Raw genomic sequence first — 12,919 nt, 5'->3', positions numbered from 1 at the left:
CTGCGTTCCGAAACAGTATGTGCGTCGCTAACGCTGGCCATCGGCAATGCAGCAGACGCCGCCACCTTGTCCGCCCGCTTGGACAGAGGCAGCCTGTCTTGGAAGGACTAATGGCTGCTTTCGCTGCCGCGCGCCTCTTGGTTAATCCCGGTCGAATGCAGTTAGTCCACAGCATTTCAGCACGATACCTAGATCAAACCAGATGGTGCTGTAGATGATTGGACTACAAGCACAAGACGTGCAACCAACAAAGATATTATATTTACATATTTACAACAAGCTAAAATTAAAGATTGCTCATCGGGCGGTCTGTGGTTGGAACGGTGTGATGGCGAGCCCCGTGCCCGTGAGTCACGTGAATCGCGTCATCAACGCTGGTTCTTGGCACTTGTGTCTTGGAGCGCTTTTTTCTCGCGTCGTTTTGGTGCTTCTACAGCCTCTTCGGGGAGCAAATGCGAGTTCGGAAGACCAAATGCTGCCGTTTGTAATTTGAGTCCGTATTTTTTTTTAATGCGAAAGCATTAACTGTTTTATGGAGCGAGCTGGCGTCATCAGCTTTGAAGCCGCGCCAGACGGCACCTAAACTCCTTTCTCCAAGTGAAGCCGCGATATGATGGCTCCCGGCTATGAAGCCACGCGAAAAGCTTAGCCAAACGGCACCTAGTTTTCCCGACCTCAAAAAAGCGGAAAGAAGCCGAAATCTGATGGATTTAGGCTTCGGTCTTATTGGCTGGCACGCGTCATTGTTTTAAGGAACGAGGCACACATTGGCCGCTGCGCGTCAGTTTCAACGACCGCCGTGGGGTGGGCGAGTTACTGAGCGGGTTTCGGAAACAAAGAAGGTTGGAGGACAATATATTTTCTCTAACACAGTGTATAGAAATAGCGTAAAAACAAAACAGAGAGCTCTGGCTGGCATTTCTGAATATGAAGGGTGCCTATGACAATGTGAACCAGAGGAACCTGTGGGACATAGTGGAGAGCTTAAAACTAGATGAAGGACTAACAGCCCTATTAAGGAACGTTTACAAAGATAATAAGGTGATTATAACATGGGAACGGAAGGCGACAGGGAAAATAGAGATAAGACGAGGCCTTAGGCAGGGGTGCCCGTTATCGCTTTTGCTGTTTATGTTGTATCTGAGAGGATTGGAGGATAGACTAGAGAAGACAGTAAGCTGGGCCAAAAAATTCAGCAATCCTTACCGGGATTGATGTATGCTGATGATATTGTACCAATGGCTAACAACAGGACAGAGTTGCAGGAATTAATGAGCATCTGTGGTAAGGAAGGAGAAGAATTAGGTTTAGAATTTGGTAGGGAAAAATCAGCAGTCATGATTTTTAACAATGATGAAGTTGAGAGGCTGGAAATACAGAATATTACAGTTGAGAGAGCTAGTAAATACAAGTATCTAGGAGTATGGATAGGTGACGGTGCAGGATATCTCAGTGAGCATGAAAAGTATGTAATAGGTAAGGGCAACCGAAATGCAGCTGTAATCGCTCTCATTAAAACGTTGCCGTCTCGACGGATCATCATTTGGTGAACTGACTGCCACTCGGTATAGTTTTGGAGTGATAGGCCTAGTTTGCTTTCGTTGACGTTAACACGCGAGTACCCGCCCGACAGTGTCGAACAGCGAGCGCCTATCGTACAGGGTAATTCTGCGACTTTATGAATCACCTTCTGAAATGCCTATAGCGTTCCTGCTGGTCTACAAGTAGCCAAAGCGATCAAAACAAGACTCACCGTTCATTCAGTCGAACGTCCCACTCCGACTTCTCTTTGACGAGGCCTGACGTCATGACTGAGGCGCGGATGCGTTTGGTGGAGTGTAGAAAGCCCCGTTACCGGGGCCTTCGTGTCGCTCGGAATCCGTTTTTATGCTTTTCGCGGGCGGAGACATTCATTCAGTATGCGCGGGTAGTCAGAATTTCTAAAATACAGGACAAATATTGTTTTGCCAAGGCTTCTTTCAAATAGAGCTATTCGAGTTACGCTCCATCGAAAGCCATAGTTGAAGAGGGGAGTATGTATTTAAAAACGGAGTAACTCCAGACAAAGCAACGAAATGCCCCAGGGATGAACTGCTCGAGTTTCCACTTCTGAATATATCGCGCTAGAGTCGTGAGAAGGAAAGATGGCGGTTGGTCACTTTACGCACCTTTTTTTTAAGTCTACGCATGGAAAGGTGGACGCTCTAGGCTCCTCTACTTCACGTCTTTTCCGCTGGGTGGTGTTACCTTCAATTTATAATCGGTGGCTAGAGAGGATGGAGACAAAGACGGCCCTGAAAAGCTATAAATTAAACAAAACAGTTATTTTCAAAGAAAGCATTTATGACAATTCTAGGGAAGCTCATTGTTGTTTGAGGCAAGGACAGGTGTTTTGCGAACCAGAACATACAGAGCGAAGTACCAGGAAATGGGTGCAATGTGCGCTGCTTGTGAAGAGGAGGACGAGACGGCTGATCACTTGATACTGTACTGTAAAGGGCTTCACCCTATGCCTACCAAAGACAGCATAGATTTAATAAAGTCATTGAGTTTTAGAGACAGCGAAGGAAGAGTGGATTTCAAGACAGTACAGATTACCAAGCAAAGATTAAGTGAATGGTTGCAAAAAGCGAGAGAAAACTAGGTGTTTTCTTTTTAATTAATGGCAAGGGGATTTTATAGCCTCACTTTCTTTTCAGTCCGGAGTGAATATAGTTTTCACATTTAAATATTCGAAGCTTAAAAGGTAAAACAAAATGGCTAGGTGTCGCAAGCTGCCGCCCGATCCAAAGGGCTCAGCCGGATTCGTCCATCCATCCATCCAGTAGCGAATACCTTTCTATACGTTAGCTAACTGCCTGAACTCTAAAAACACCTGCCATTTTTTGCCCCATCATTTCACCCGACAATCGCTATTGTGATTTTATCGCTGGGATCCGACACGTTTAATCTGCTGTTCTTCTGCTTCAGCAGAGACAGGTCACTGAAATCTTTCATGCGGAATTGGCGGAAACACCTGAAGGACATTTTTCGTAGAAGCGCTTCAAGAAATTCGAGCAAGAAATGCCGTTTTTAACGTGCCAGCATGAACGAGAGTCACCGACTTCCTCCCTAGCGTGACTACGATCAGTCGTTTTACGACAGGTTTTTAAAGGATCGCGCAACAATTGCGAAGGAGCTGTATGAACTACTTGAACAAAACAAAGAGTGGAGGTGGGAAGAAAAACAACGAAAGGCTTTCGAAAAGCTAAAAGATCTAGTGGCGAAGTACACTGTGATCGCACGCTATAATGAAAAACGACCTCTAGTGTTGTCTTGCGACGCCTCACCATATGGAGTGGGAGCCGTACTTGCGCAGCAAGATGCTGATGGGCGGGAGGCCCCGATCGCTTTTGCATCCAGAACGCAAGGCGCTGCTGAGCGGAATCATTGTCAACTTGATCGTGAAGGCGTCGCCATCGTATCGGAGTTCACCACTTTCATCAGTACATGCATCGCTGAGAGGTCCTTGACAATATTCACAGGCCATCAACCTCTGCTAGGTATCATCGGCTCCAACAAGCCAGTTCTACAAGTGTTCTCACCAAGGATGACTAGATGGTGCGTGAAGCTGGCAGCCTACCACTACGCCCTGATGTACAGGCCAGGCAATCATCACCAGAACGCAGACGCTCTCAATGGGCTTCCGCTACCACACACAGAAGACGAACTGAATCCACCTGGTGACATCTTAATGTTTGAAGGTTTTTCACGGCCTCCTCTTTCAGCGCAGCAGGTAGCAGAAGCGACAACAAAGGACACTGTACTGGTTGAAGTATTACGAGTAATTCACAAGGGCACTCTTCATTGGCTCAAATCGCCAGAGTTCGCACCTTAAACAAAAAAGGCGGCAGAACTGTCGACACACCGAAATTGTGTGGCATAGGGTGCACGCATTGTGATCCCCACGCGGCTGAGGTCGGACGCGTTGACGTTGAATCACGCGGGGCACCATGGAATTGTCGCAATGAAGACATGCGCACGGAGCTACCTCTGGTGGCCCGGTATCGACGCGGACATAGAGTCATTCGTCGCAGAATGCAGTGCCTGCCAAACCCACCGCAAGACACCACCGAAGAAGCCCATGCCAGTCTGGCTCTAACCCTCCGAGCCTTGAGATATTCACGAAGACTTTGCGAGTCCTGTTGAAGGCCAGGTCGTCCTGGTGGTCGTGGACGCCTACACTAAATGGGTGGAGGTCAGGGTGATGCGCAACATGACATTAACTGCCGTCCTTGGAGAATGGCGGGCTGTCTTTGCAACTTTTGGCGTTATCCAGAAGGTGGTTTCAGGCAACGATACAGCGTTTGTGTCAGAAGATATCAAGACTTTCTACTGGAATAACGGTGCAGCATTCATCACAAGCGCGCCATACCACCCAGCTACTAACGGCAAGACCGAACGCATGGTTCAGGAGCTGATAACGACATCTAAAAGAGGATGGGAAGATCTGAATTGTGTGGTTGCCAGATTTATATTCAAACAACACACAACAATACATGTGGCAACAGGAAAGACACCTGCTTGGATGCTTTTTCGGAGGGAACTTTCTCTGATCTCGAGCGACTAAAGGCATTCAGCCCTGAGACACCTGAAAGCACTGACACCTTTACAAACCCACGCAAGTTGAATGTAGGCCAAGCAGTGTGGGCTAAAACATTTCCAGACGGCAAAACATGGATACCCGGAGGGATCGAACGTCAGCTGGGACATCGCTCTCAGATGGTTTGAGTAGAGCAAGGCTCCATTCGCCGGCACACTAACCATACACGGCCGCGAAGAATGGCATCCCATAATCAACCTCCACAGACATCTGTGGCACCTGCATGGGACATTAACAACCGTGACAACCTGGCTTCGCTACCTGCGACAACCATTAGGGACAACAGTACAACTGCGAGTCCCAAAGAATCGGTTCCTGTTGTGCCGCCGGCAGAGCCTGACACTTCAGGCACTCGAAGGAATTCCCGGAACCGGCGACCACCTCAAAGATTTGGATATGACGTCTAGTCGTGGGACTTCTTATGTCCTGCATGACACGTTAAAAGACGAAGACGGGCCTTTTCTTCTGCCAGTAATCAGATAGTGTGCGAGCCAGCGCATGCGGACATTCGATCACGCCGCCATCAAGATCGGCAGTTGTGAGCGACCAGAGTAAAGCTACTCTGTGTATTTTGAGTAATCGGACTCCTGATTACTTCACAGTTAACAATTAACAACTGAGAATATGAGAATGAAGTGGATGCACACACAGATTTGTCGCTCACTGCTTTCATTATTGGACTTCGAGATCAACGCTTGAGAGCACGTCTCGACCAAGAAAAAGATCAATAGGTCGACATTGCTCTCAGATTATCGGAAAGTTTCCTTCGAGCGAAAAGAGAGTCTCGCCAATCGAGAGACGTCGATGGTACCCATTTCGCAGTCAGCAAATTGGTTAATGTACAAAGGTCTTCTCTAAAGTTTTTCTGTTGCGGGAACTCGAATCACGTCTTAGACAAGTACCGCTTTAAATCCGAAGACTGCAGAGCTTGTAGCAACGAAGTGCGCATTGCCAAGATGTACCGAAGCAAAGACCAGACTGACAAGCCTCGACAAACAAGGAAAGGGAAGATACAAGTAGTCACAAGCGCCCTGTCTACTTTCGTCTGAGGCGGCTTATTTTTGGAATGTCAGTATGAAGGCGAGCGAGTGGAGCTTCAGATAGACATGAGTTCACAAGTTATCTTAGTAGACATTCAAACTTTGCATCGCCTCGGGAAACGAGAGCTCGACGAAGCTTTTGAAAGGCTGCAAAGTTTCAACGAGGACCCGATCAAGATGGATGATTAACGTACACTTTAAGCTCAATTCCAAGGCAAGGACTGCAGTCTCAAGGCAATTTTTTCCAACACGGAGCACACCAACTTGTTGGGGAGAGTCTGGTTGAGAGCACTCAAACAGTATCTGCACAACATTTTCGCCGAGCGTGTGAGCACGAAACGAAAGAGAGCCTCAAGACGTTGCAAACTAAGTGCGCAGAACTATTCAGAAATTAGCTTTTCCTGTGCATGAGGATCAAGGGTACACTTAAGTTCAAGGAGGCCGTCATCCCCAAGGTCCCGTGGCCACGACCACTGCCGTTTGCATTACGCGAAGCGGTGCAGCCTGACTTCAAGAGGCTAGTTAAAAGTGGATCTCTTACTTCAGTACAAACACTGCAGTGGACCACTCTGATTGTTGTTTTCCCCAAGAACAGCGAATCAGTGAGGGTATGCGGTGATTTCAGCGTAACTGTCGGTTCTCAGTTAAACGTCGCACGGTACCCGATTCCACAACCTGAGGAAATTTCTCGACGATCAACGGAGGACAGAAGTTATCGAAAGTGAATCTGTCGGAGGCGTATCTACAGGTAGAGTTGGAGGAGGATACAAAGAAGTATCTCGTTGTCAACATACACAAGGGATTGCTCCCGTTTAACCGGATGCCATTTGGGAGATCATTAGCGCCCGCCATTTTCAAGAGGACCCCAGAGCAGGTAACTTCGTGCCTGCAAAACGTTATATACTACGTGGATGACATGATTGTGACCACGCAACCTGACGATCTGACGACAGATTAAAAACTTGGAGCTCGTTCTTCGACGGCTAAAGGAGTAAAAATTCACGCTGAAGAAAGAAAAGTGTGAGTTCATGGTCCCCGAAGTGGAGTATGTCTGTCAGACATTTTCGGCCGAAAAAATACGCCCATATAAAAAAAAAAAAATCCTGAGCAATATTGAACATTCCAGAGTCAACTAACCTTCATTATCTACGAGCGTTCCTGGGCATTGTGCAATATTACGCAAAGTATTTACCCCGGTTTGCAGAACTTTATTCACCGCTGAACTCACTGCTTAAGAAGGGTATTCGATGGCAGTGGAGCTTACTCTGTGTGGAAGCATTTAAGGACATAAAATCTCGTCTGCCATTCACAAAGGCTCTCGGTCACTTTGACCCAGACAATCTACCTGGCAGCTGATGCGTCATCGACTGGCGTTGGATCGGTCATCTAGAACAAGATAAGCGGAAAGGAACGCCCAATTGCACATGCATCTAAAACGTTAACATCATAAAAAAACGATATGCCCAGATCAAGCGAGAAGCTCTTGCAATTATGTTTGGTATTGTGGGAACCATGAGGTTCCCTCTATCCCTATCCAGGCCTAGCTTCAAGCAGGCCGTGGGAGTCGTCGTCACCAGTGGCGTCGGCCTCCCGGATACAAGGAACCACGAGGCCGAATTCCCCGAAGGGGCCGGCTCTCCCTTGCCCATTTGGGTAAACGCGCCTTCGGCACACCCTTGAGAGTTATAATGGACGCGACTGCTTGTGGCCTCCCCGGGCGCGTCCATTCTCCGAGGCTACTTAAGCTGGCCCCGAAGGAGTGCCAGTGGCTCTCGTCGGCGGAGGCCCTGGCTCTACGGAGCTCGGTTTTTCTTTGTGGGCCTCCGACTTCCCGTGAATCTGTCTAATGCGGCAGCGCGGGAAACCGACCGGGTGATACTGGCAATTGAGCCAGCGCCCAGACTTTTCATTGTCTAAGAGCGAAGCGTGCTGACATTGCAGTCAAAAAACACGTCTTTATCCGGACCCAAAGAACCCTCTGTGTTTCTAAGTGGCACCCCCACAAAGGGGAAATACCACAGTATAAAAAGGTTTCACTAATATCTATGGGGAAAAATTTTTGTCCTCTACACCGATAACAAATCACTGGCAGATATTTTTGGACCAGTGAAAAGAATCCCTGGGACGGCTGCCAGTAAATTTTAACGATGAGCCTTGAAATGAAATGCCTGTCAATATCTCAGTTTTAAAACTCGGATAGTTTGTCATGGCTACCTCAAGGACCTGATGCCACGTTTGATGATGAAGTACAACATGAAGTGACCGATGTTGTGAGCTTGATTCCTTCAGACATCGTCGCGATCAGCGAAAAAAACATGACCGAATTTCCAATCAAGACGTGAGACATCGCTGCAGCTAAGGGCAGAACACTGTATAAGGTTTACCGCTACGTAATGGAATTCATGTTACAAGGCGCAAAAACACGGACACAAGAGAGAAAGAGACAAAACAGGCGCCTTGTAGTTGGGCTAGTTTACCAACTAGCCCAACTACAAGTTCTTCTAACGTAATGGAAGTATGGCCGTCGGTTGAATGAAACGCCGAAGTACAGCCATACTCATCCAGGCAGTAGGATCTAAATTTGGTAAACGGCTGTCTAGTTTGGCGTATGCGCACAGTGATTTCTCCAAAGTTTCGATAGAGTTTGTTAAATCTAATTCATGAAGGGCATCTAGGAAAATTAATATTAAATATGCTTTCCCATTCTTATAACTGGTTACCGCACATAAACAATGATATTCAGGCGAAAAGTCAAGCATGCCAGTCTCCGAACAGAAAGAGAAAGCTCCCCTACATCAGTGGGAAGCCTCAAAGCGACATCGGTATCGAATTCACTCCAAATTCACCGAATACTAGGCCACCACCTATTTGGAGGTGATAAACCCCTACTGCAAGTGGGATAAGTCACTCTTATAACGTCGGCACGAGCACAAGCAATAATCGAAGTGTTCAAGGACATTTTATGTCGTCATGGACAGCGAAACCAGGTGGTCCGTGACAATGGCCCACAATACACTACCGCCACGTTCAAGGATTTACTACAGCAGCAGGGCTTCCGGAACATTTTAACACCGCCTTACCATCGTCAGTAAACGGCTTGGCCTAGAATTTTGTCAGAACGCTGAAAGCTGCCTTACGAGAATCCAAGAAGGCGGACGAAATTGAAGAACTGAGAGAGCAACTTCAGAAGTACAGGGAAATGCCGCACTCCACAACAGCACAGACTCCATGCGAGATGCAAACAAGCGACACTATAAAACGACATTGGACTTGATTAAGCCTGATGAGTCGTCCGAAGAGTTTCGTTGTCGCACTTTCCAAAAGACGAACTACGACATGAAGAGTCGTGACCATGGCGCTTTAGGTAAATCAGAAGCCTAGTAAAAAGTATTTTAGGTAAAAAAAAACGTTCTTTGTCCAATAAACGCATATTATCAAATAAGCTCTTAAAAGAGCATGCAAGGACCTTATAAAAGCAAACTACAATATAGAATTATGCGCGTACTTTTTTAATAAATTCTTAGTTAATATTAGCTGTTCTTAAGTATTCTTATAGGGTATGTATGCTCCTATAAAATATTATTTGATCGTATGCTTTTATTGAACCAGGAAAGTTTTTATACACAAGATTTTTACTACGGAACGTCTGGATGCAAGATGAGCTAAAAAAGAACCACTGGAGCAAAGATGTCATCACCAAACAAAAAAACCGGGTCTTGCATGCGATAAAAACAGAGGATGAAAAGACAAGTAGATCAGCACAAGAAAATAGTCTCCAAAGAAGATTGGATGGCGACGTACATACCTTCCAGTAGCGGTGATCAACTTAGACAAAGTCGATCCAAAGCCAGTTGTATCCGGTACATCAGATACAACTGTCCAACCATCAGGAACCACAGCTGATGCTTCTGCGGTTCGCCGATATCCCACCAGAGTACTCAAGCTACCTGACCATTTCGGTCCAATCTGAGAAGGGAGGAATGTAGTAGATTAGCCAGTGTCGCTAGACGAACACGACGAACCGGAGTGCGATCCCGGTGCTCGCGAAGAACAGCCATGCAAACATAGCACTCAAACTGGTAATAAACGTACCTATATGTATTAAACGGCTATACATGCACTCTGTTACACCGATCGAGTTTAATAATCCGCTGGTTCATGTTTGCTGCATTGGTTACAAATAAGAAAAAAACAAAAAACAATATAGTTTATTATTATTTAGCGTGTGGTTTCTACACATCAGCTATTTGTCTGAACGTTGGATACACGTGCTATTTTCGCCCTGTCATTTCATTACGATAGCACGACAGTGTTTTTAGACGCCGGAATAAAAATGAGACATTTTATATATCTCTGTAACGTCGAATTAGAGCGCAGCTCTTGAGGAGGAGGAGGGGAGGGTACGGAGAGGAGAGCATGCCTCTCCTCCCCCTCCGTACCCTCCCCTCCTCTTCTTTCCTCCTCCTTCCCTTCTCCTCCTCCTTTCCTTCTTCTCTCCTCCTCCCGTTAAATTCCCCCGCTAAACTTTCCTCTAAATTCAGTGCGGAAATTTCCCAGTTAAATTTATCGGGTAAATTTAAGGGGAAAAGTTCTCCGCTAAATTTAGCGGGTTCAGTTCCTCACTAAATTTAGCGCGGAAATTGACGTCACGTGACCTCAACACCAATTCAGCTTCCTTGCTAAGTTTAGTGGGGAAATTGACGTCACAGGGGGGGGGGGGGGGGGGGGCTTCGTGTCAATTCACCCGTGAACATATTCAGTTTCTCCGCTAGATTCAGCGGAAAAATTTACGTCACGGGACCTCAACATCAATTCACTTTTCCGCTAATTTAGCGAGGCGGGTACGCCGACGGTGAAGGCGACGCCGACACCGACGCCAACGCCGACGCCGCGAAACGCGGAAACGCGGAAACGGGCGCCTAAGAGCTGCGCTCTAATAAATAGTTACTGGGCACATATTTAAAATAAACGCATAAGTAAATCAAATTTTCCTATCGTGTAAAATAAGCGGCTGGTTCAGGTTTGCTGCATTGGTTACAAATAAGAAAAAAAATAATATAGAGCGAAAATATTGAACATAGTGTTTTGGATCAACTCCAGTCTTCAGAAAACCACGGGCCTGTAGGAGTCGTTAAAATACAACACAAGGCGCGTCGCTTTGTTCTTTCCAACTTTTCTCGTAATGATTTTTCCCAGTATAACAAGCGATTCAATATTGTAAGTTGGGGTCTATATCTAGATAAATATACTTCGTTTCGACATATTTGTATGGGTAGCAAAGAGGTTGTGAAACTAATGCAGAAATTAAACTTGCAGGGAACCAGCAAACCCTCGGGAAGCGCTTACTAAGCAGATTGATCGGGGGAAAATGAGATTTCAATGTGATTTTGGAACCATTTGCATCGATGCGTGTGCGATCGCTATCTTGTATTATTTACTTTCTCTCGCACACGCTGTGGTGTTTATCAAACAAATAATCCCCCCTGCTTTATCATTCTAGGGTTTGCTAACTTTTTGCTTATGATTTATTGTACATCAATTCAGACACTGCTGGTCTGAGTCCTACTTGCTTGTGTTATTCTGAATATAGCGGTCAGCTGTCCCCTTGTGGAGAGGGACGGTAGAATATGTAACTACTGTTATTGATGAGATGTAAAATTTAAAAGATAAAAATATTTTCCGTATTTTGAGGGCAACCAGGCTCTATGTCTACTTTCCCCCTACAAAGACTGTGGAGGAAAAAAAAAAAAGAGTTCAGTTGTTGCCAGGCGTAGGGGGCGTAAGTGTTTGTTGAACTTGGCATCAACAAATTCTACGCCTAGTCAGCAGCCGTTCTAGTATAAAACGGAATGGCAACACTACGTATCTAACGCCAGTCACAATTAAATTAGGTTTGTTGTGACGCAATGCTGCCTCCTCCAAGGCAGTACACGCGCACTAATTATGCTTACCTGGTTTACAAGGTTCATGCACACATCGTGCTTGAGCTTCAACTGTCCTTAGCGGTGGTGTCCTTGATGCGGAGAAGACAGTACAGTTCACCACAGCCCGAATGTCGGGTCCCCGTTGCGATCATATTAAAGAAAATTCACAAAGAATGTTTTACTTTTCATGACAGAGATAATATAGGGCCAACGTTACTAGAGGAGGTCAGTTTGGAAACTTGCCTTCCCGCGTGACACTAGTCCATAGAGGGCACCTGAGGTGGCGCTGTAGTCGCCCTAAGATCACAGCCGTTTATTGGCTCATGCCTAAGATCGATTCTCGGCGGTATCTCGTGCTCGTTGCTGTTGCTCGTGTTTTCGCTCGTGTCATCGGCGGCTCGTCCTAGGCTCGTTAAGCTGCGGTCTTACTGCGAGTACATCCCACAAAAGACAGCCTCTAAACATCGTCCGGGGCGTGTTCTTTTCTTGTTTTTTTTTTATTATTCTAAGACGGTCTTCTCACACTGGTCATACAAAAACATGGTGTCGCAGTGAATACAATATGTTTGGTATGATGTATGCGCAGTGCGACCGCGGCTCTAAGTGCTCTTTTCTGGCGCCTATAGCACGGAGTTGTTTGCAAGCCAACGAGCAAGCATGCCGACCTGCTGCCCTCCTGGCTGTCGCAGAGGGTACGCCTCTTCAAGGTCAAAAAGTGAAGAGAAGCGCCACTTCTTTAGCGCTCCGAGGGATGCTGTGCGCTTAAATACATGGCAGAATGCGGCCCCTCAGAAGAGGTTCTCTCTCAAATAAAAATAACTGTGTGAGATATGCATTTTCAGATCGACAACATTAATCGTCATTACTCGCACGTCATCGATGGACAAGAGTTTCTGATGGCCAATGTCCGATGGTAATTAAAAGAGATGTTTCTCCACGTCTCTTTCTGAATGTCCCTGCACATTTCTCGATATCAACCACGAAGAGCAGCAAACAGAAGACCCCCACCGTTCGAAGCGTTACTCGGGGGGCAACCGGTTTTGACATTCGTTATGCGACAATTGCGTTCTAAACCGAATTAGACGACAATGACAGCAACCAAACAGACACGCGCATTGACGTTTCCGACATCTCTTCTAAAATTTTAGGAACATAGTCGCAAGTCCAAAAGTTACAACGTCTAGGGGCATCAGAGGATCACATGATTTTCTACAAGAATGTGAAGAAGCAAGGTATGGTTTCTGTTATGTTGGCTATCGCATTCAAAAAGGATTTTCTTCCGGTTGTCATCGTAGGAGGAAGGATGGTGCAGA

The sequence above is a fragment of the Ixodes scapularis genome, unplaced genomic scaffold, assembly GCF_016920785.2.
Source record: "Ixodes scapularis isolate PalLabHiFi unplaced genomic scaffold, ASM1692078v2 PGA_scaffold0__279_contigs__length_252992795, whole genome shotgun sequence".
NCBI lineage: Eukaryota > Metazoa > Arthropoda > Arachnida > Ixodida > Ixodidae > Ixodes > Ixodes scapularis.
Note: the sequence above shows the minus strand (reverse complement) of the source record.